This window comes from Tamandua tetradactyla, chromosome 15 (assembly GCF_023851605.1).
Source record: "Tamandua tetradactyla isolate mTamTet1 chromosome 15, mTamTet1.pri, whole genome shotgun sequence".
NCBI classification, from domain to species: domain Eukaryota; kingdom Metazoa; phylum Chordata; class Mammalia; order Pilosa; family Myrmecophagidae; genus Tamandua; species Tamandua tetradactyla.
Window position 1 is genome coordinate 34,458,710 of NC_135341.1, and position 24,380 is coordinate 34,483,089.

General features: G+C 40.3%; 1 protein-coding gene across 14 annotated transcripts in view; it reads right to left on the reverse strand.

The window, feature by feature from the left end:
* RAD54L2 (RAD54 like 2) overlaps nucleotides 1–24,380 on the reverse strand; it is a 244,199-nt gene that overhangs the window by 114,152 nt on the left and 105,667 nt on the right. For 6 of the 14 annotated variants that reach the window (XM_077129148.1, XM_077129143.1, XM_077129145.1 and 3 more), the window contains one exon: nucleotides 18,468–18,526. The exons of 4 other annotated variants lie outside the window; for them this stretch is intronic. The gene's annotated coding sequence lies outside the window, so the exon portion shown is untranslated. Of the gene's footprint in view, nucleotides 1–14,915; nucleotides 15,037–18,467; nucleotides 18,527–19,606; nucleotides 20,740–24,380 lie in introns of those variants that run through there. 4 more of the 14 variants (XM_077129152.1, XM_077129151.1, XM_077129154.1 and 1 more) reach the window with 3 other exon arrangements.

Here is a 24,380-nt window from a genome sequence, read left to right on the forward strand (position 1 = left end):
CAATTAAAGCAAAGAACAAATGATCCAGCAATACAATTTAAATTTCTGCATTAAAAACTCACTTCCAAAAATATCTGCAAAGGGCATTGTCATGGTCAGGGGCATGTGTCAACTTGGCCAAGTTGTGGTACCTGTTTGTCTGGTTGGGCAAGTGATGGCCTGTCTGTTGCAATGGGGACATGTCATAGAATTAGATCATGATCACGTCAGCTGCATCTACTGCTGATTTCATTTGTTATCAGCCAAAGGGGAGTGTCTTGTGCAATGAGTGATGCTTAATCTAATCACAGGAGCCTTTTAAGGAGGATTCGGAAGACACAGGCTCCATCCCTGCTTCAACTGGTGAGCCTGTTCTGTGGAGTTCATCCAGACCCTCCATCGGAGTCGTCAGCTTCACAGCCTGCCCTGCGGATTTTGGACTCTGCATTCCCGTGGTCACATGAGACACTTTTATAAATTTTGTATTTGTGAGTGTTTCCTGTTGATTCTATTTCTCTACAGAACCCTAACTAATACATCTTGGTAACAGGAGTGGTTCTTAAGAAACAGAATCTTGAAGGGTTCCAAGATGGCGGCTTAGTAAGGTACGTGCGTCTTAGTTCCTCCTCCTCCAAAGCAACTACTAGGTGAACTGAAACAGTGCAGAACAGCTCCCGGGACTACGGCAGGGAATGGACACACAGTGTAACCCAGTCTGGACTGGCTAGTCTGACTGCGAGACTCGGCTGCGGTGAGATCCCCGAGCGGCGCGTGATTTCCCGAGCAGCGGCAGCTGCGGCGGTCGGAGCTACTCCCTCCCTCCTTCCCGGGCCGGCTGAGAGTCTCGGAGAGGCAAGTTTCCAAAGCCGAGGTGGCCGGCGCCCCTCTTTTGCGGGCGGCTTCGAGTCTCGGCTTCGAGTTCGCGGCTACGAGTCTCGGATCAGAGGGCTATCCAAGCCGCAGCGGCGCCCCCCCCCCCCGCAGGCGGCTTACTGGTCCGGTGGGGAACTCCCCAGGCCGCGGTGGCAGGTGACTGACACCCCATCCCCGCGGGCGAATTCCTGGTCCGGTAGCGAATTCGCCGGGCCCGCTGCGGCCGGCGACCAGTCACAGGGTCCCCTCAAGCCGCGGCGGATGACGCCCCCACCACGCGCGGCCCCTGAACCAATGGAGAGAATTGGATCGGAAATCCCCAGGCTGCGGAGAACGGTGACCGGGGGGGATCCATTCCAAACACTTGAGACAAACGTGTGCCACGAGCGCCACCTACTGGGCAGGATAAGAAAAACAAAACCCAGAGATTTCAAAGAAAAATCTTTCAACCTGTTGGGTCCGACACCCAGGGAAATCTGACTAAATGCCCAGACGCCAGCAGCAGAAGATAACTGTCCACGCTCAGAAGATTGAGAATATGGCCCAGTCAAAGGAAGAAACCAATAGTTCAAATGAGATACAGGAGCTGAGACAACTAATGCTGAATATACAAACAGAAATGGAAAACCTCTTCAAAAATGAAATCGATAAATTGAGGGAGGACATGAAGAGGACATGGGATGAACATAAAGAAGAAATAGAAAAAACTGAGAAAACAAATCACAGAACCTATGGAAGTGAAGGATAAAGTAGAAAAGATGGAAAAAACAATGGATACCTACAATGATAGATTTAAAGAGACAGAAGATAGAATTAGTGATTTGGAGGATGGAACATCTGAACTCGAAAAAGAAACAGAAAATATCCGGAAAAGAATGGAAAAATTTGAACAGGGTATCAAGGAACTCAAGGACAATATGAACCGCACAAATATACGTGTTATGGGTGTCCCAGAAGGAGAAGAAAAGGGAAAAGGAGGAGAAAAACTAATGGAGGAAATCACTGAAAATTTCCCAACTCTTATGAAAGACATAAAATTACAGATCCAAGAAGTGCAGCGCACCCCAAAGAGATTAGACCCAATTAGGCGTTCTCCAAGACACTTACTAGTTAGAATGTCAGAGGTCAAAGAGTAAGAGAGGATCTTGAAAGCAGCAAGAGAAAAACAATCCATCACATACAAGGGAAACCCAATAAGACTATGTGTAGATTTCTCAGCAGAAACCATGGAAGCTAGAGGACAGTGGGATGATATATTTAAATTACTAAAAGAGAAAAACTGCCAACCAAGACTCCTATATCCAGCAAAATTATCCTTCAAAAATGAGGGAGAAATTAAAACATTCTCAGACAAAAAGTCACTGAGAGAATTTGTGACCAAGAGACCAGCTCTGCAGGAAATACTAAAGGGAGCACTAGAGTCAGATACAAAAAGACAGAAGAGAGAGGTGTGGAGAAGAGTGTAGAAAGAAGGAAAATCAGATATGATATATATAATACAAAAGGTAAAATGTTAGAGGAAAATATTATCCAAACAGTAATAACACTAAATGTCAATGGACTGAATTCCCCAATCAAAAGACATAGATTGGCAGAATGGATTAAAAAACAGGATCCTTCTATATGCTGTCTACAGGAAACACATCTTAGACCCAAAGATAAACATAGGTTGAAAGTGAAAGGTTGGGAAAAGATATTTCATGCAAATAACAACCAGAAAAGAGCAGGAGTAGCTATACTAATATTCAACAAATTAGACTTCAAATGTAAAACAGTTAAAAGAGACAAAGAAGGACACTATCTACTAATAAAAGGAACAATTAAACAAGAAGACATAACAATCATAAATATTTACACACCGAAGCAGAATGCCCCAAAATACGTGAGGAATACACTGCAAACACTGAAAAGGGAAATAGACTCATATACCATAATAGTTGGAGACTTCAATTCACCACTCTCATCAATGGACAGAACATCTAGACAGAGGATCAATAAAGAAATATAGAATCTGAATATTACTATAAATGAGCTAGACTTAACAGACATTTATAGGACATTACATCCCACATCAGCAGGATACACCTTTTTCTCAAGTGCTCATGGATCATTCTCAAAGATAGACCATATGCTGGGTCACAAAGCAAGTCTTAACAAATTTAAAAATTGAAATCATACACAACACTTTCTCGGATCATAAAGGAATGAAGTTAGAAATCAATAATAGGCGGAGTGCCAGAAAATTCACAAATACGTGGAGGCTCAACAACACACTCTTAAACAACGAGTGGGTCAAAGAAGAAATTGCTAGAGAAATTAGCAAATACCTCGAGGCGAATGAAAATGAAAACACAACATATCAAAACTTATGGGACGCAGCAAAGGCAGTGCTAAGAGGGAAATTTATTGCCCTAAATGCCTTTATCAGAAAAGAAGAAAAGGCAAAAATGCAGGAATTAACTGTCCACTTGGAAGAACTGGAGAAAGAACAGCAAACTAATCCCAAAGCAAGCAAAAGGAAAGAAATAACAAAGATCAGAGCAGAAATAAATGAAATTGAAAACATGAAAACAATAGAGAGAATCAATACGGCCAGAAGTTGGTTTTATGAGAAAATCAATAAGATTGATGGGCCCTTAGCAAGATTGACAAAAAGAAGAAGAGAGAGGATGCAAATAAATAAGATCAGAAATGGAAGAGGAGACATAACTACTGACCTCACAGAAATAAAGGAGGTAATAACAGGATACTATGAACAACTTTACGCTAATAAACACAACAATTTAGAGGAAATGGACAGGTTCCTGGAAAGACATGAACAACCAACTTTGACTCAAGAAGACATAGATGACCTCAACAAACCAATCACAAGTAAAGAAATTGAATCAGTCATTCAAAAGCTTCCTAAAAAGAAAAGTCCAGGACCAGACGGCTTCACATGTGAATTCTATCAAACATTCCAGAAAGAATTAGTACCAACTCTCCTCAAACTCTTCAAAATAATCGAAGCGGAGGGAAAACTACCTAATTCATTCTATGAAGCCAACATCACCCTCATACAAAACCAGGCAAAGATACTACAAAAAAAGAAAACTACAGGCCAATCTCTCTAATGAATATAGATGCAAAAATCCTCAACAAAATTCTAGCAAATCGTATCCAACAACACATTAAAAGAATTATACATCATGACCAAGTAGGATTCATCCCAGGTATGCAAGGATGTTTCAACATAAGAAAATCAAATAATGTAATACACCATATCAACAAATCAAAGCAGAAAAATCACATGATCATCTCAATTGATGCAGAGAAGGCATTTGACAAGATTCAACATCCTTTCCTGTTGAAAACACTTCAAAGGATAGGAATACAAGGGAACTTCCTTAAAATGATAGAGGGAATATATGAAAAACCCACAGCTAATATCATCCTCAATGGGGAAAAATTGAAAACTTTCCCCCTATGATCAGGAACAAGACAAGGATGTCCACTATCACCACTATTATTCAACACTGTGTTGGAGGTTCTAGCCAGAGCAATTAGACAAGAAAAAGAAATACAAGGCATCAAAATTGGAAAGGAAGAAGTAAAACTATCACTGTTTGCAGACGACATGATACTATACGTCGAAAACCCAGAAAAATCCACAACAAAACTACTAGAGCTAATAAATGAGTACAGCAAAGTAGCAGCTTACAAGATCAACATTCAAAAATCTGTAGCATTTCTATACACTAGCAATGAACAAGCGGAGGGGGAAATCAAGAAACGAATCCCATTTACAATTGCAACTAAAAGAATAAAATACCTAGGAATAAATTTAACTAAAGAGACAAAAAACCTATATAAAGAAAACTACAAAACCTGCTAAAAGAAATCACAGAAGACCTAAATAGATGGAAGGGCATACCGTGTTCATGGATTGGAAGACTAAATATAGTTAAGATGTCAATCCTACCTAAATTGATTTACAGATTCAATGCAATACCAATCAAATTCCCAACAACTTATTTTTCAGAAATAGAAAAACCAATAAGAAAATTTATCTGGAAGGGCAGGGTGCCCCGAATTGCTAAAAACATCTTGAGGAAAAAAAACGAAGCTGGAGGTCTTGCGCTGCCGGACTTTAAGGCATATTATGAAGCCACAGTGGTCAAAACAGCATGGCATTGGCATAAAGATAGATATATCGACCAATGAAATCAAATAGAGTGTTCAGATATAGACCCTCTCATCTATGGATATTTGATCTTTGATAAGGCAGTCAAGCCAACTCACCTGGGACAGAACAGTCTTTTCAATAAATGGTGCCTAGAGAACTGGATATCCATATGCAAAAGAATGAAAGAAGACCCATATCTCACACCCTATACAAAAGTTAACTCAAAATGGATCAAAGATCTAAACATTAGGTCTAAGACCATAAAACAGTTAGAGGGAAATGTAGGGAGATATCTTATGAATCTTACAATTGGAGGCAGTTTTATGGACCTTAAACCTAAAGCAAGAGCACTGAAGAAGGAAATAAATAAATGGGAACTCCTCAAAATTAAACACTTTTGTGCATCAAAGAACTTCATCAAGAAAGTAGAAAGACAGCCTACACAATGGGAATCAATATTTGGAAACGACATATCAGATAAAGGTCTAGTATCCAGAATTTATAAAGAGATTGTTCAACTCAACAACAAAAAGACAGCCAACCCAATTACAGGAAAAAGACTTGAACAGACACCTACCAGAAGAGGAAATACAAATGGCCAAAAGGCACATGAAGACATGCTCAATGTCCCTGGCCATTAGAGAAATGCAAATCAAAACCACAATGAGATATCATCTCACACCCACCAGAATGGCCATTATCAACAAAACAGAAAAGGACAAGTCTGGAGAGGATGCGGTGAAAGAGGCACACTTATCCACTGTTGGTGGGAATGTCAAATGGTGCAACCACTGTGGAAGGCAGTTTGGCGGTTCCTCAAAAAGCTGAATATAGAATTGCCATACGACCCAGCAATACCATTGCTGGGTATCTACTCAAAGGAATTAAGGGCAAAAACTCAAACGGACATTTGCACACCAATGTTTATAGCAGCGTTATTTACAATTGCAAAGAGATGGAAACAGCCAAAATGTCCATCAACAGACGAGTGGCTAAACAAACTGTGGTATATACATATGATGGAATATTATGAAGCTTTAAGGCATGATAAACTTATGAAGCATATAATAACATGGATGGACCTAGAGAACATTATGCTGAGTGAGTCTAGCCAAAAACTAAAAGACAAATACTGTATGGTCCCACTGATGTGAACCGACATTTGAGAATAAACTTGGAATATGTCATTGGTAACAGAGTCCAGCAGGAGTTAGAAACAGGGTAAGATAATGGGTAATTGGAGTGGAAGGGATACAGACTGTGCAACAGGACTAGATACAAAAACTCAAAAATGGACAGCACAATAATACCTAATTGTAAAGTAATCATGTTAAAACACTGAATGAAGCTGCATCCGAGCTATAGGTTTTTGTTTTGTTTTGTTTTGTTCTTACTATTATTACTTTCATTTTTTTTCTCTATATTAACATTCTATATCTTTTTCGGTTGTACTGCTAGTTCTTCTAAACCGATGCAAATGTACTAAGAAACGATGATCATGCATCTATGTGATGATGTTAAGAATTACTGATTGCATATGTAGAATGGTATGATTTCTAAAAAAAAAAAAAAATGGACCGCACAATACTACCTAATTGTAATGTAATTATGTTAAAACACTGAATGAAGCTGCATCTGAGCTATAGTTTTTTTTTTGTTTTTTTCTTGTTTTTTTATTTATTTATTTATTTTTTCTAATATATTTTTGTATTTTTTATTTTTATTTTTATCTTTTCTCTATATTATCATTTTATTTCTTTTTCTGTTGTCTTGCTATTTCTTTTTCTAAATCGATGCATATGTACTAAGAAATGATGATCATACATCTATGTGATGATATTAAGAATAACTGATTGCATATGTAGAATGGAATGATTTCTAAATGTTGTGTTAGTTAATTTTTTTTTAATTAATAAAAAAATGTAAAAAAAAAGGATACACAAATGATCAATAAGCATATGAAAAATTATCAACAGCATTAACTATTAGGGAAATAAAAATAAAAATAACGAGATACCACTTCACATCTATCAGGATGGCTGAAATGAAAAAACAGAAATAAGTGTTTGCAAGCATGTGGGGAAATAAGAACACTTGAGCAGTGCTCATGGAAATGTACAATGGTGCAGCTGCTCTGGGAAACAGTTTGGCAGTTCCCCAGAAAGTTAAGCACAGAATTTCCATACAACCTAGCAAATCCACAACCAGATACACACCCAGAAGAACTGAAACAGGAACCCAAGCAGACAGTTGTACTCCACTGTTCACTGCAGCATTATTCACAACAGCAAAAAAGGTGGAAACAACTGAAGTGTCCATCAACAAATGAATAAACAAAATCTGCTGTATATACATACAGTAGAATATTATTTAGCCATAAAAAGGAATGAAATTCTAATCTACACTACAATGTGGGTGAACCTAGAGAAAACAGTATGCTCACTGAAATCAGCCCGACACAAAAAGACAAATACTGTATTATTCTACTTAGGGAATATCTAGAAAATAAGAAAATTCACAGAAATATGAAAGATGAAAGATCAACAGGGGAAGGAGTGGAATGAGATACTGAAAAAGTTTGGAAACAGCAGTGATTATTGTACAACATTGTAATGTAAATAATGCCACTGAACTGTATACTTGAAAATTGTTAAAACAGCAAATTTTATGTTATTTATATTTTACCACAATAAAAAATATGTATCAGCAAAAAAAAAAAAAAAACAGAATCTTAAAAATGGGATTTTACGAATGCTTTTCTACTCTGACTAGACTCAAAGACACTAAGGACTCTGATTCCCGTAATCAGAATGACACTCCCAATCCATGGAGTGAGTTCGCAAAAGAGATAGTCAAAATATCATCATTCGATTCTCCTAATGCTTTGCTTGTACAAAGCCGGACTCTGGGGGATAATGTTTTTGACACCTTTACAGAGTTTTTGTAAAAATAGGAGATATAGAGATGTTGGTTGGTTATTGTCAGATACACTGGCTACATTAAGGGGTGAAAAAGATGGGCTTAAGGCTTCAAACAAGAAGCTTAAACGCTGTCTGAAAGATGTAAACATTTCTATGAGTATCCTGAAGGAAAATCTTATTTCCTGTAGCCACGGACTTGAGATCTCTGAAAATCAGACTCAGAATCTTATTGTTAGAGTAGCAACTTTACAACGTAAACTGAAATTTCAATCTTGCATGGTGTCTGCCATTAAAGTGAGGGCATTGATTGGAAAGGAGCGGGACCCTGAAAAATGGGATGGTGACATATGGATTGATAATGATGTCGGGGGTGAGGTTGAAACCCTAGATCATGCTGAGTCTTCTCTAGATAACTCTGTAATAGTCTGCCCTGAGGACATAACCACCCCACCTCCAGCCTGCCTTGAGAAGTTGGCCACCCAACCTCCTTCTGAAGGGATTAACCCTACAGTGATTAATCACGTTTCACCAGATGAAACCGCAAATGAAGGCCCTGAAACAAATGGCTTGGAAGATATTTCTAATTATTTTCATGAACCACCCCCACCACCCCTCATTTCTTCCAGACCTATAACTAGACCAAAGACCCAACAGGCTCCTAAAGGTGAGGTACAAAGTATCACACATGAGGAGGTATGTTATACTCCAAAAGAACTATGTGAGTTTTCCAATTTATGTAGACAGAAATCAGGGAAATATGTGTGGCAATGGATTTCAAGGGTGTGGGATAATGGTGGGAGGAATATAAGGCTGGATCAGGCTGAAATATCGATACGGACCCACTAAGCAGAGATTCTGCATTCAATGTTATAGCTCAAGCGGTTAGAAAAAGCATTAACAGTTTGGATGGTTGGTTGAAACATGGATCAAAAGGTGGCCAACATTACCTGAGGTTGAAATGCCAGAACTGCCCTGGTATAATGTAGATGAGGGGATCCAGAGGCTTAGAGATTGGAATGTTGGAGTGGATTTATCATGCAAAGCCTGCTCTTACATCCCAGGAGTGTCCAGAGGATGCACCTTTTACCAGAACAGTGAGAAATAAATTTGTGAGGCTAGCACCATCATCCCTGAAGAGCTCTGTGGTTACACTTCTCTGTAGGTCAGATATTACTGTAGGAACTGCTGTCACTGAGCTGGAATCCTTAAACACAATGGGGATGACAGGATCCTGAGTTGGCAGAAGCCAGGTGGCAGCACTTAATCGCCAAAGACAGGGTAGGCGTGGCTATTATAATAGACAGCAAACTCAAAGCAGGCGTCAAAATTATATGACACGCAGAGATTTGTGGCACTGGCTAGTAAATCATGGGGTACCGAGAAATACAATAGAAGGGCAGTCTACTAAATTCTTGTTCGAGCTATATAAACAAAAGAGTTCTAGGTCAAGTGAAGAGAAGTCTAACCTGAATTACAAAAAACACAGAGTCACGGCCCCTTAATCAATTTCCAGACTTGAAACAGTTTACAGACCCTGAGCCCCTTGAATGAAGGGGAGGCCAGGCCCCTTTTGGGGAGAACCCTGTTACACTGCTACAAATTCATACTGTTAATCTTCCTCCAAGCCTTCCCCAAGGAGACCGACGGCCTTTTACCAGGGTAACTATGCACTGGGGAAAAGGAAATGGTCAGATATTTCGGAGATTATTAGACACTGATTCAGAAGTGACATTAATTCCAGGGGACCCAACACATCACTCTGGACCACCAGTCAGAGTGAGGGCTTATGGAGGCCAGGTGATCAATGGAGTTTTAGCTCAGGTCCATCCCACAGTGGGTCCGGTGGGCCCCCGGACCCATCATGTAGTTATTTCCCCAGTTCCAGAATATATAATTGGTATAGACATACTGAGTAACTGGCAGAATCCCCACACTGGCTCTCTAACTCTTGCTGTGAGGCTATTATGGTAGGAAAGGCCAAGTGGAAGCCACTAGAACTGCCCCTACCAAGCAAAATAGTAAATTAGAAACAATACCGGATTTCTGGAGGGATTACAGAGAGTACTGCCACTCTTAAGGACTTGAAGGATACAGGGGTAGTGATTCCCACCACATTCCCCTTCAACTCTCCTATTTGGCCTGTACAGAAAAGAGACGGATCCTGGAGGATGACAGTGGATTATTGTAAGCTCAACCAGGTGGTAACTCCAACTGCAGGTGCTATTCCAGATGTGGTATCATTGCTTGAGCAAATCAATACATCCCCTGGTACCTGGTATGCAGCTATTGATCTGGCAAATGCTTTTTTCTCAATAGCTTTTAGTAAGGACCACCAGAAACAGTTTGCCTTCAGCTGGCAAGGTCAGCAATATAGTTTCACTGTCCTACCTCAGGGGTATATCAACTCTCCAGCCCTATGCCATAATCTTGTCCACAGAGACCTTGATCGTTGCTGCCTCCCACAAGACATCACACTGGTCTATTATATTGATGACATCATGTTGATTGGACCTAGTGAGTAAGAAGTAGCAACTACTCTAGATTTACTGGTAAGGCATTTGCATGTCAGATGATGGGAGATAAATCCAAGAAAAATACAGGGGCCTTCCAGCTCAGCAAAATTTCTAGGTGTCCAGTGGTGTGGGGCATGTGGAGATATCCCTTCTAAGGTGAAGGATAAGTTGCTGCATGTGGCCCCTCCTACGACCAAAAAAGAGGCACAACACCTAGTTGGTCTTTTTGGATTTTGGCTACAACATATTCCTCATTTGGGTGTGCTACTCTGGTCCATTTATCGAGTGACCAGAGAAGCTGCTAATTTTGAGTGGGGACCTGAACAAGAGGAGGCTCTGCGACAGGTCCAGGCTGCTGTACAAGCTGCTCTGCCACTTGGGCCGTATGATCCAGCAGATCCAATGGTGCTGGAAGTGTCAGTGGCAAATAGAGATGCTGTCTGGAGCCTTTGGCAGGCCCCTATAGGAGAATCACAATGCAGACCCTTAGGATTTTGGAGCAAAGTCTTACCATCTGCTGCAGATAACTACTCTCCTTTTGAGAAACAGCTTTTGGCCTGCTACTGGGCCTTAGCAGAGACTGAACGGTTAGCCATGGGCCACCAAGTTACCATAAGACCTGAGTTGCCTATCATGGGCTGGGTGTTGTCTGACCCACCAAGCCATAAAGTTGGGCATGCACAGCAGCACTCTATTGTAAAATGGAAATGGTATATACGAGATAGAGCCAGAGCAGGTCCTGAAGGCACAAGTAAGTTACATGAAGAAGGAGACCAAATGCCCATGGTTTCCACTCCTGTCACATTACTTCTCTTTCCCAGACCAGAGCTATGGCCTCTTGGGGAGTTCCTTACAGTGAATTGACTGAGGAAGAGAAAACTCAGGCCTGGTTTACAGATGGTTCAGCACGATATGCAGGTACCACCCAAAAGTGGACAGCTGCAGCATTACAACCCCTTTCTGGGGTGTCGTTGAAGGACAGTGATGAGGGGAAATCCTCCCAGTGGGCAGGACTTCGAGCAGTGCACCTGGTTGTTCATTTTGCTTGGAAGGAAAACTGGCTAGAGGTGCGTTTGTATACTGACTCATGGACTGTTGCTAATGGTTTGGCTGGATGGTCAGGGACTTGGAAAGACCATAATTGGAAAATTGGTGACAAAAAGGTCTGGGGAAGAAGTATGTGGAGAGACGTTTCTGAGTGGGCTAAAAACATGAAGATATTTGTGTCACATGTGAATGCACACCAGAGGGTGACTTCAGCAGAGGAAGTGTTTAATAATCAAGTGGATAAGATGACCTGTTCTGTGGATACTAGTCAGCCTCTTTCCCTAGCAACTCCTGTCATTGCGCAATGGGCTCATGAACAAAGCAGTCATGGTGGTAGGGATGGAGGTTATGCATGGGTTCAGCAACATGGACTTCCATTCACCAAGGCTGACCTGGCTACAACCACTGCTGAGTGCCCAACCTGCCAGCAGCAGAGACCCACACTCAGCCCCCGATATGGCACCATTCCCCAAAGTGACCAGCCAGCTACATGGTGGCACGTTGATTACACTGAACCACTCCCTTCATGGAAGGGACAGTGATTTGTTCTAACTGGAACAGACACATACTCTGGATATGGGTTTGCTTTCCCTGCACGCAATGCTTCTGCCAAATCTACCATCCATGGGCTTATAGAATGCCTTACCCATCGTCATGATATTTCACATAGCATTGCTTCTGATCAAGGAACACACTTCACAGCAAATGGAGTGCGGGAATGGGCACATGCTCATGGAATTCTCTGGTCTTACCATGTTCCCCATCATCCAGAAGCAGCTGGATTGATAGAACGGTGGAATGACCTTTTGAAAACTCAATTACAGTGCCAACTAGGTGGTAACACCTTAAAAGGCTGGGGTAATGTTCTCCAGGAAGCTGTGTATGCTCTAAATCAGTGTCTGCTGTATGGTGCTGTTTCTCCCATAGCCAGGATCCATAGGTCCAGGATCCATAGGTCCAGGAACCAAGGGGTGGAAATGGGAGTGGTACCACTCACTATTACCCCTAGTGATCCACTAGGAAAATGTTTGTTTCCTGTCCCTGCGACCCTGAGCTCTGCTGGTCTACAGGTTTTAGTTTCAAAATGGGGAGTGTTTCCTCCAAGAGAAACAACGATTCCACTGAACTGGAAGTTAAGACTGCCACCTGGTCACTTTGGGCTACTTATGCCACTGGATCAACAAGCCAAGAAGGGGATTACATTATTGTCTAGGGTAACTGACCCTGACTATCAGGAGGAAGTAGGACTGCACCTACATAATGGAGGTAAAGAAGAGTTTTCCTGGAATATAGGAAACCCCCTAGGGCGTCTTTTAGTAGTACCATGCCCTGTGATTAAAATCAATGGAAAACTGCAACAATCCAATCCAGGCAGAACTACCAATGGCTCAAAAACTTCAGGAATGAAGGTTTGCGTCACCCCACCAGGCAAAGAACCACAACCAGCTGAAGTGCTTGCTGAGGGTAAAGGGAATATGGAATGGGTAGTGGGAGAAGGCAGTGATAAATATGAACTTCAACCACACGATGAGTTACAGAAACGAGGACTGTAATGCTGTTTTGTTCATGTTATACTATTTAAGTTGTAAGATTTCAAGTTTAAGGATGAATGTTGCCCAAGGATTTGTGCCCTATTCTGGAGAGATTTAATGTGTTTCCAGTATATGCAAGACAGTTGAGTATTTTTAGGTCAAAGAAAAAATGCGTGTTTTATTGTTTTCATTTGGAAATCAGGTATGGTTTAAGGTGATATATATAGCTGCCAAGTTGACAAGGGATGGACTGTCATGGTCAGGGACATGTGCCAACTTGGCCAAGCTGTGGTACCTGTTTGTCTGGTTGGGCAAGTGATGGCCTGTCTGTTGCAATGAGGACATGTCATAGAATTAGATCATGATCATGTCAGCTGCATCCACTGCTGATTTCATTTGTTATCAGCCAAAGGGGAGTGTCTTGTGCAATGAGTGATGCTTAATCTAATCACAGGAGCCTTTTAAGGAGGATTCGGAAGACACAGGCTCCATCCCTGCTTCAGCTGGTGAGCCTCTCCTGTGGAGTACATCCAGACACCCCATCGGAGTCGTTGGCTTCACAGCCTGCCCTGAGGATTTTGGACTCTGTATTCCTGTGGTCACGTGAGACACTTTTATAAATTTTATATTTGTGAGTGTTCCCTGTTGATTCTGTTTCTCTACAGAACCCTAACTAATACAGGCATTATGGCATAGTGAAGAAAGAAGGGTCACAAATACAAATTACTACTACTAATGCTGGGTTACCATTTACTTAATGTTAAGCTAATCTCAAAACTGTAGGAATGACATTCTGTATATTTTGTTCATTTAGTAAATTTTAGAAAGGAAGAAGTTAAATCATTGCCCTCCCCCCATGTGGCACAAGCCATTCAGGGGTGAAAACCTCCCTGACAACATGGAACGTGACACCAGGGATGAGTCTGGCCATGGCACTGTGGGATCAACAATGCCTTCCAGACCAAAAGGAAGGAAAGAATTTTAACAAATAAGGCATCAGGGCCCAAGAGAGATCAAATGGAATCAAGAGGCTATTCTGGAGGCTACTTATACAAGCTTCAGTTAGATAGTGCTAATTGCAATGATCTGCTATACCCCAATCAGTATCACTCCTGTTGACTCTTAAGAACACCTAGGGCTTGAAATGAGACTCTATAAAGGTTTCATGTACTAGGTTAGCCTTCCCAGAACATAAAATTCACAGAGGGTTCCTAGGTCAGATAAATCCAGAAACTCAGAAGGATCAGCCTCTCCACGATTATCAATTAATTTTATTTCCCTATCCTTTAGTGTGAACACCTCTTCTCAACATGAAAAAGTCAGCATGGGCATTGCCCAAAGTTCCCTATAGATTAGGAAAAACATTAAAGAAGAAGGGGGTAGAACAGAGTAAATGGGATTTAACAAACGAGTATGGCTGCTGAATCACTATATTAATATTCCTCCTAGCCTCCAGTATTTGGAGCAGGTGGAAGGAAAAATCTGAAATGGTGGAATGTACCTATGACAAACTCTGGGATCTGTCCTGTAACTACTTGTTGAAGTGTGCTTTGAAAAATCATTGCTTTTTTCCTTCTTTCTTTAGTATATATATTATATTTTACAGTTAAAACACTGCTTTAAAAAAGTAAATCAAACAGACATTAGCAGTTATGAAAGTGAGACTTATTTCTAAATATTAGTATGATGATAATTCATCAGCAACTCCTCAGTGTTTGGAAGCCTATGCTTATAATCAGCACAACCCCTCTGTTTCATCTTGAGGGGTTGAGATGAGATGCTTGAGATGAGAGTGTTTTGCTAACATTATACTTGGCTGATTATGGAGTGGCTTTTAGACACCATTTTTAATTAGCAAGTACCTTCAAGTAATCTGTATGCCTACCATTGTAAAGAAGAAATTACACAGTGGTAGAAAAATGACAATCACTTAGAGTCAAGCAATAACAAGGAAAAGCCTTCTATAAACTCTCAGAAATCTTCAAAACAATCTCAGCTCCAAACTCCTGAAAGAAAGAAGCAAACATTCTATCAGACATTCAACAATCACACAAACTGTTACAATATGAGAGACATTGGTCTAGTCCTTACATTTAAAATAGAGAACACTTAAAAACAGTATCCAAACCCCTCAGATGCCCATTAACAAAGAGACCGAAAACTGATGCTTGAGTTCCATCAAACTTGATTTTTCTCTTTTCTTTCTATAGTCACTCAACTTTTTTTTTACAGATAACTTTACAACAATCTCTTTTCTCAGCTCTTTTGAACCATACCAACTACTTAAGGGGCAAGTTTTGTCATTACTGATCTGCTTCAAACAGGTCACAGTGGGAAAATGACAGGAAAAGGTGGTGTTGGGGACAGCAACATGGTAAAATACATTCCTTGTCTGAGAGGCTCTACTTCCATACACAGACACCTCCATGTGGGAACAGCCTTTCAGAATACCCTGATTAAAAAGCTTAGCTCTTAGTAGAATAGTTACACAGAAATGAGGAAAAACGTTAATAAAGAAAAAATTTGTCTCCCATGTTTGCTCCTTATTCCATGTGAAACATGCCTCTATCTCCAGTAAAGAGAGGCTCTGCCTCTAATACACAGAGAAACTTGGAGAAGGATTATAGGTATGCTGCACCTTAATGAGGACTTGTGCTTCAAAGGCAAATTCTGGGAATTAAACTCTATTTTAATGGACCTGGAGAACTAGCTACTTAAAGGAACTCAAAGGAGAACCTTTTTTAAAAGAAAATATTTAGCTTCTAAGTAGCACGCTAATAACTCTACAGTCTAAAATATTAAGTTTGCTAAAATGAGGCTATAATTATGATGAAACCCACAGCCAATCTCAGTCTGGTCCCTCACAGCAATTTTAAGAATGAACGGTAAGGTTATTCTGACCTGCTAAGTTCAAAGACAATGACATCTGCCTGTAGAGTGGTGCCTGGCCAAAAATCAGCAGAATTAATCATGTAGGCACATATGCTTTTGCCTGGAGGGAAGAACACAGGAGGAAACACATACACACACACATACACACACACACACTCAAGCAAATCCTTTGTTCACAAGCAGATCCATGCTTGGAGAGACCACAGTGAAATCAGAGAACCAAGGGCCAACGCAACTGCCTCATCACTGTAGGGCAGCCCGTGAAATTTCCAATATGTCCTCATAGGCCTGTGTAGTACCCTGATCTTTCCTTTTAAATAAAATAATCTTTTTCATCCTGTTATCGCCTCAGTAATTTCAGTGACTCTGAGCAATATTCAATTTCCTCAAATGATCTCAAAGCAATTCCATAGCAGGTGCACTGATTACCTTCACGAAGCATATAAATAAAACCCTGAATTTAAGCTAATTTACCAGGGGTGGATCTTCTAAGAGAAGAAAAGCATTTAGTCCAAAATTTTTGGGCAACATCCCTTAGAAGAAACCCAGTAGAGTTATATAATTCAAAGACAAAAGAATTTCAGTGCAAATATAGTATTTATTAAATACCTAACAAATTGTACCTAAAAAATAAGTGCATCTCAGTCTGCTAAGAGTAAAGAGGATCTCCTATAATGGCCACTGTGGATCTTTAAAATTATTTCAAAATACCCTTCTTGTGCAAGAGAAAGACACATTTGAATCTCACCCAATGTGTACTTCAAACTTCCATGTTGCCCAAATGCCTTTTGAATACCTATCAGTTACTTAAAAACATATTTAGACACACACACAAGGTAGCCACAGAGTTAGACCAACAGAACTCAACACATTTCTCCTGGAAATATAATGAAACCTGTGGCCGTTTGGAACTTAAACACTGAAGGTTCGAAGGAACCAGGGTCACAGGAGAAAACTGTCTCCTAAGAGGCAATAAAATTATACCTGGTCCAGAGAATTGGTTCCAAGCACAGAGAGAGGCACTAGAGACATGTTTATAGGATCATTAAAAAAAACCTAAATTCTAGCTACAGCTCTGCCAGTAATTATCTATATGACCTTGGCAAGTTAAGTTGTTCCTTGGCTTCAATTAATCCTCTTATTCCAACCCACGTAAGGGATGAGGTTTAACAGATTCTAAGATAACAGTACTCAAGTGTGGTCCAGGGACCCCTGGGCATCCTTGAGACCCTTTCAGGGTAACTACAATGTCAAAATCACACACAGATTAAAGAGCTCTTCAAAAGGCAAGATAGACCAATGGATTTTAATGCCGCAGAGTACAAAAAGTTCCCTTTATGGTTTCAAATTCCAGGTTGCAACTAATCTTTAAAAAACTATCACTTGTCAGAGTTGTGGATACCAAAGATTATCCACAATTATCTGAAAACGCCATTAAAACACTCCTCCCTTTTCCAATTACTTTTCTGTGTGAGCTGTCTTTTCTTCCTATACTTCAATCAGAACAATAAGTCATGACAGACTAGATACAGAAGCATATCCGAGAGTCCAGCTGTCTCTATGCAGCCAGACATTAGAGATTTTTTAATGTGTAAAAAACAACAGTACTCTTCTAATTCATTTATTTTGGAAATATAGTTATTTTCACTAAAAATATTTATTAACATATAATGAGTTTATTTTTAAAATGAATTAATATTTTCAAATTTCTCCATTTTAATTTCTAATACCACAAATATTGATCAATATAGCCCACATAAACAAGCTCTTTAGAGTCCTTAAGAATTTTTCAGATACACAGTTAAAAATTTGAGATCCAAAGACCAAAATGTTAAAGAACTGTTGTATTAAGACAAAGGACTCGAAGATCTATGGATTCTTTCTTCCAAACTTTCAGGTATCATAGAAAGAAAAATTAACATTAAAAAAAGCTTATTTTTAATAATTTCAAACTTACAAGACAGTTGTAAAAATAATACAAAACCCATACAGGGAACTCCAACCTGTATACTCCACCTGTATACCCAGACCCACCAACTTTTAACATTTGCCACATTTGCTATATCACTCCATCTATCCATCTACCTATTCATCTATCTATCTATCTCTATCTATCTATCCATCAATTTTCTAAGAGTAGGTTGTATACATCACGCTCCTTGAATACTTAAATACTTTCATGTATATTTCTTAAGAAAAATGATAAAATTGGCATTTTTTAAGTGTGAAAAGCAAAGGACCACATTATAGGAGTATCATAAAATATATGAATAGTTCCCTACTGTATTTGAATAAAAACTAAGATTTACTCTGATAAGTAAATGATATACATGGTTATTTTGTAAATGTAATTAGCTATTAAAGGCAAACTTTCTCAATGACTGAAATTAATACATTTTCAAAATCAAATTTCCACTTTTTCCACTGAGGCTCTGCTATCCATATCCCCTATAATGGCCAAGGTCTGATGTCCCTTGGGTTCCCCCTAAAAGCTTTCCCTAATTTGGTTGGGCATTCATCCAAGAGGTCAATGGGCAACACTTACCTGTATATCTGTCAGTCCTAAGCTTTCTGGATAATCAGCAATAAAGCTCTGGAAGGTTACTGCAAGGACAGGAAGTGAAAGACTCATTTTATTCTCTATATTGTCTTGATCAGACCTTCTCACACCTCGACTCCATCCCCCCCAAAAAAGCCAGAGAACAAGTGACAGAGAAAAATTGGACTGGTAAGATATGAGGGGAGTAAAAAAAAAAAGGGAATAAGGGAAATAAAGTAAGGTCCTAACAATTCTGAATATAGGGGATGAGGTAAAAGTGAAAATTGTGGCTAAATGTGTTACCATTCCACTTCTGAGCCCTGTATCTCTTAGAACACAGCTCTCATTTTTTAAGCAAGGAATTACAGAGATAAGGGTCTCCATGCAGAGGCACGGAGGGCCTACTTTTAACAAACTTCTCTGAGTCAAAGCCAGCCCAGCATACAGGTAAGCTCAAAGGCAGAGCAGGTTTATGTTCTAGATGGTGAGGTGAAAAGGCTTGGAGAGAAGCCAAACTGTGCTTGGGTGTTCCATCCCTGTCTCCCCCTTCACTACCTCCATTTCCAGTCTCTTGCCAGAGTAAAAACCCTCCAGGGCTCCTACCTCTCCTAAAAGCTCTAACCATCACAAAGACATGGACTTCAGTCTGGATCGTCTTCAAATCCAGACACTCAATGCATAGAGGGAGTGGTTTGCCTTTCATCACCCGCAGAACAGGCAGTATGAACTCTGGCAAAGACTTCCCTCTATCTAGTCAACCAACCCACCAGACCCGATCCTGAAAACTCTGGATAAGCAGCATTTCAACAAATCAATGTTCTTTTATATGTGGCATGGGCTAAAAGGACTCTAAGTAAATCCTTTTATAAATACGAATAAAAACCACTAATTTTCGGAGTTGATTTTGATCACTTTAGACTTTCAGTAATCACTTCTTTTAAAATAACTCACAACTAAATGGTATACAAGTTGTTTTTTTGTATATTGTGGTTTTTCCTAAGTTGATTTCTGCTCTAAATAAAAGTTGCAATGGATATCATTTGTGATACATCTCCTTTTTTAAAAAAAATATTTTTAATTGTAGTAAAATACATTAGTATAAAATAATTTTAACCATTTTATATGAATTCTTTGACATTACGTACATAGACAATACTGTGCAACTTTCACCACTATTTCCATTCTATTTTCACCATCTGAAACCAAAATTCGTATTCATGTTAGCAATAACTTTCCTTCCTCCCCACATGATACATCTTTTATATCTTTAAAATATTCTACAGATCAGAATGCTTAACACTGCTGAACTATGTGCAAAATGGCTCATATAATGTACTTCATTTTCCACTATGAATTTTTAGATGTGAAATCCAGTTGAAGATCATCCTGTATTGACTTTAGAAGGATTTTTCATCAGCATTAAGAATATCAATGCTAAAGGAATGAATGATCACTGAAGATATGCTTTCATTCATGACCCTGATAAGAGTTTCATAGTGTGAATTCCCACTTGCCCTACAAATGTTGCTGTATGAATAAATGAATCTGTATGATTTTTCATGAATAATAGCTCCAGCATTAGTTACCTGTACTCCTTCAAGGGACCTTCCAGCATGAATTATCTGTACTCCTTCAAGGGGCATCATCCTCTGCTAAAGACTTGCATCTCTATAAATGGGGCATTGGATGAAGACCCTTTCACTTTCAATACATGTATATCATGAGTTCTCTCACACTGTTTATTATCAGACCATATTACTAAAGGCTTGCTACATAGATGACATTAATACTGATTCTCTCAGTATGAACTGGCTTAGATTGATGAAGTAGTCAAGATGACTAAAGACTATACCAGACTGATTGCAAACAGTGTTTCTTCAGTCTGTGAATTCCCTAGTATGCTTGAAGGTTAACTCAAGGGCTGAAATATCTTCTATATTCAAAACATTTATAGTATGAATTATCTCATGTAATCTAATTCCTGAACATTGAAGCCTTTCACAGATACGTTATTCACAGGATTTGTTTTCAAATGTTGTCTAAGCTCATAAATACAAACTAACGTTTTCCACATAGATGATATTCCTATGGTATCTCTCCAGTGTGAATTATTTTATGTTCTTTAAAGCCAGAATAACGTGAAGGGTGTGTGTGTGTATTCTATAGAAATACATATATTCTACAGAAAAAATGATATACTGATTTTATATACTCCTCAGAAATACATATATATATTCTACAGAAAAAAATATGATATACTAATTTTATTTATATAGTTATTCAAGTCTTTCACATTGGCTTTGCCAGGGACTTGGGCACTCTAGGCATTTAGCTCCTTAAAGACATCAGTAAACACTTCTGGTTCTGCTTCTTCTGGTTCTAAAATGAATGATAATGCTAGTCAACTTTAGAACTGTATAGTATCACAAGGATTTAAGCGACAAACTAAAGAAAAACTTTATATATGCAAAGTACAACAGAAACTCTGAACATCCATTTCTTGACATCCCATGTGCAAAAATAAACTGTGGCATTTACATCAACTCACAGGTAAGCAGTACCTTTAAACTGCTAAATGTCACATTTCCAATTAACCTAACTTAATAATTAAATAGCACAGGGATTTATAATTGAGAATCCAGTATGGATTACTCCCACCCTCTTCACAAAGGGAAGAGAAGAACCCCTAGATGAACCAGATCTGTTTAAGATGCACTGTTTTCTAACTTCTAATAGATCACAAAACCTGATCGTGTGAATTGGGAAAAAGTTAGTGGAACCAATGAAGGTCACTAGTGATCTAAGCATTTAAAATACCGGTAGCATCCAACTATCAGCTATTAGACATTTACCCACCCTTGACCAACAAGCCCCCTCAACCCCTCCCCACAGGTTACCAAATCTATTAGCAGCTGTTAAAATGGGGAAAAATCAAATTATACCGATGAGTTCCATTCAAATGTAATCTCGTTACTCTCAAGATGATAGCCCCTTTCCCTTGAATGCCGTGAAGAAGTTAGGATCAGAATGCCAACTAGAAGACCACTGGGACTAACTGTATATACTCCTACCATATATATAAAATAATCCTCTAAGAATTATTTCAGATTAAACAAGACTAAAGAGACATAGCAACTAAATGTGTCATGTAACCCTGGGTTAAATCTTGGACCTAGGAAAGAAAATAGCTAAAAAAGCAAATACTGGGGACAATAGGTGATCTAATATGAATATGGACTATAGATTAGATAAATAGTTTTGCATCAGTATTAAATTTCCTGATTTAGATAACTGCCCAGTTTAAGAGAAAATCCTTAGAAAATACAGGTGCAAAAATAATAAATAGCCTAGAAAACAGTTAGAAAGCTACAGGGAGAAGATGGCGGCTTAGAAAGGTGCGCACGTCTTAGTTCCTCCTCCAGAACAACTACTAAATGACTAGAAACAGTACAGAACAGCTCCCGGAGCCAGGACAAAGACCGGACACACAGTGTACCCCAGTCTGGACCGGCTGCGAGACTCTGCTGCGGTGAGGTCCCCAGGCGGCACACGCTTACCCAGGCCGCAGCGGCTGGCGGCTGGCACCACTCCCTCTCTCCTTCCCGGTCCGGCTGAGAGACTTGGAGAGGCGAGTTCCCCATGCCGCGGCAGATGGCGGCCGGCGCCTCTCCCTCACGGGCGGCTTTCCGGGCCGGCTGGGAGCTTCGGATAAGCGGTTCCCCAAGGCGCGGCGGCCGGCGGCCCTTCCTCACGTGCGGCTTCCCGGACTGGCTGGAAGCCTCGGATCAGCGGTTCCCCAAGCCATGGCGACCGGCACCCCTCCCACACACGCGGCTTCCCGGGCCGGCTGGGAGCCTCGGATTAGCGGTTCCCCAAGCCGCGGCAACCGGCGACCCTCCCACACACGCGGCTTCGCGGGCCGGCTGGGAGCCTCGGATCAGTGATTTCCCAAGCAGCGGCGACCAGCGCCCCTCCCACACACGCGGCTTCCCGGGCCGGCTGGGAGCCTCAGATCGGCGGCTCCCCAAGCCGCAGCGGCCGGCGCCCCTCCCCCACAGGCGACTTCCCGGAGGGAAAGGAAAGGGTCTCCAACAGTAGTAGAGACTGAGTCCAACCTAACACCAATAGTGGCATTAATGAACAACTTCTGACTACTAAAAATAGGCCCTCAGCTCAGGCGAAACTGATCAAGGCGGAAGTCGCCTATTGGGTTAACTGAAAAAGAGGAAAGGGGGCGAAACAGCCTTCTGAGGCTGTTTCTACGGAGGATTGGTTGCCTTTGGGCTCAGCGCTGGGATTACACAGGTTGCAACTGCCCCGAACACAGAAACAGGCTGCTTTCAGGGCTCTCTACCACCTGAACCTTCCCCGCGGGAGGGGTGAAACGCAACTCAGGTGGAATCCCTCTCTCAAGGAATTCAGATCCCAGGACTTCACAATTTGAAGCCATTAAAACCAACCTACAACCTTCCCTCTGTCTCCACCACACACCCAGCACCGAGAGTCTTCCAAAGTTAAAGGAGCCACAACATCTTTTGCTGGTGGGACCCGCAGACAGACAAGCACCACATACTGGGCAGGATAAGAAAAACAGAGCCCAGAGACATCACAGGAAAGTCTTTCAACCTGCTGGGTCCCACACTCAGGGAAATCTGATTAAATGCCCAGAAGCCAGCAAAAAATAACAATTCACACCAGGAAAACTGAAGATATGGCCCAGTCAAAGGAACAAACCAAAGCTCAAATGAGATACAGGAGCTGAGACAACTAATTCTGAATATACGAACAGAAATGGAAAACCTCTTCAAAAACCAAATCAATAAATTGAGGGAGGACATGAAGAAGGCATGGGATGAACAAAAAGAAGAAATGGAAAGTCTGAAAAAACAAATCACAGAACTTATGGGAATGAAAGATACAGTAGAAGAGATGAAAAAAACAATGGAAACCTACAATGGTAGATTTCAAGAGACAGAGGCTAGAATTAGTGAACTTGAGGATGGAACATCTGAAATCCATAAAGAAACAGAAACTATAGGGAAAAGAATGGAAAGATTTGAGCAGGGGCTCAGGGAATTGAATGATAATACGAAGCGCACAAATATATGTGTTGTGGGTGTCCCAGAAGGAGAAGAGAAGGGAAAAGGAGAAGAAAAATTAATGGAAGAAATTATCACTGAAAATTTCCCAACTCTTACGAAAGACCTAAAATTACAGATCCAAGAAGTGCAGCGCACCCCAAAGAGAATAGATCCAAATAGGCGTTCTCGAAGACACTTACTAGTTAGAATGTCAGAGGTCAAAGAGAAAGAGAGGATCTTGAAAGCAGCAAGAGGAAAACAATCCATCACATACAGGGGAAACCCAATAAGACTATGTGTATATTTCTCAGCAGAAACCATGGAAGCAAGAAGACAGTGGGATGATATATTTAAATTACTAAAAGAGAAAAACTGCCAACCAAGACTTCTATATCCAGCAAAACTGTCCTTCAAAAATGAGGGAGAAATTAAAACATTTTCAGACAAAAAGTCACTGAGAGAATTTGTGACCAAGAGACCAGCTCTGCAAGAAATACTAAAGGGAGCACTAGAGTCAGATATGAAAAGACAGAAGAGAGAGGTGTGGAGAAGAGTGTAGAAAGAAGGAAAATCAGATATGATATATATAATACAAAAGGCAAAATGGTAGAGGAAAGTATTACCCAAACAGTAATAACACTGAATGTTAATGGACTGAATTCCCCAATCAAAAGACATAGACTGGCAGAAGGGATTTAAAAACAGGATCCTTCTATATGCTGTCTACAGGAAACACATCTTAGACCCAAAGATAAACATAGGTTGAAAGTGAAAGGTTGGGAAAAGATATTTCATGCAAATAACAACCAGAAAAGAGCAGGAGTGGCTATACTAATAT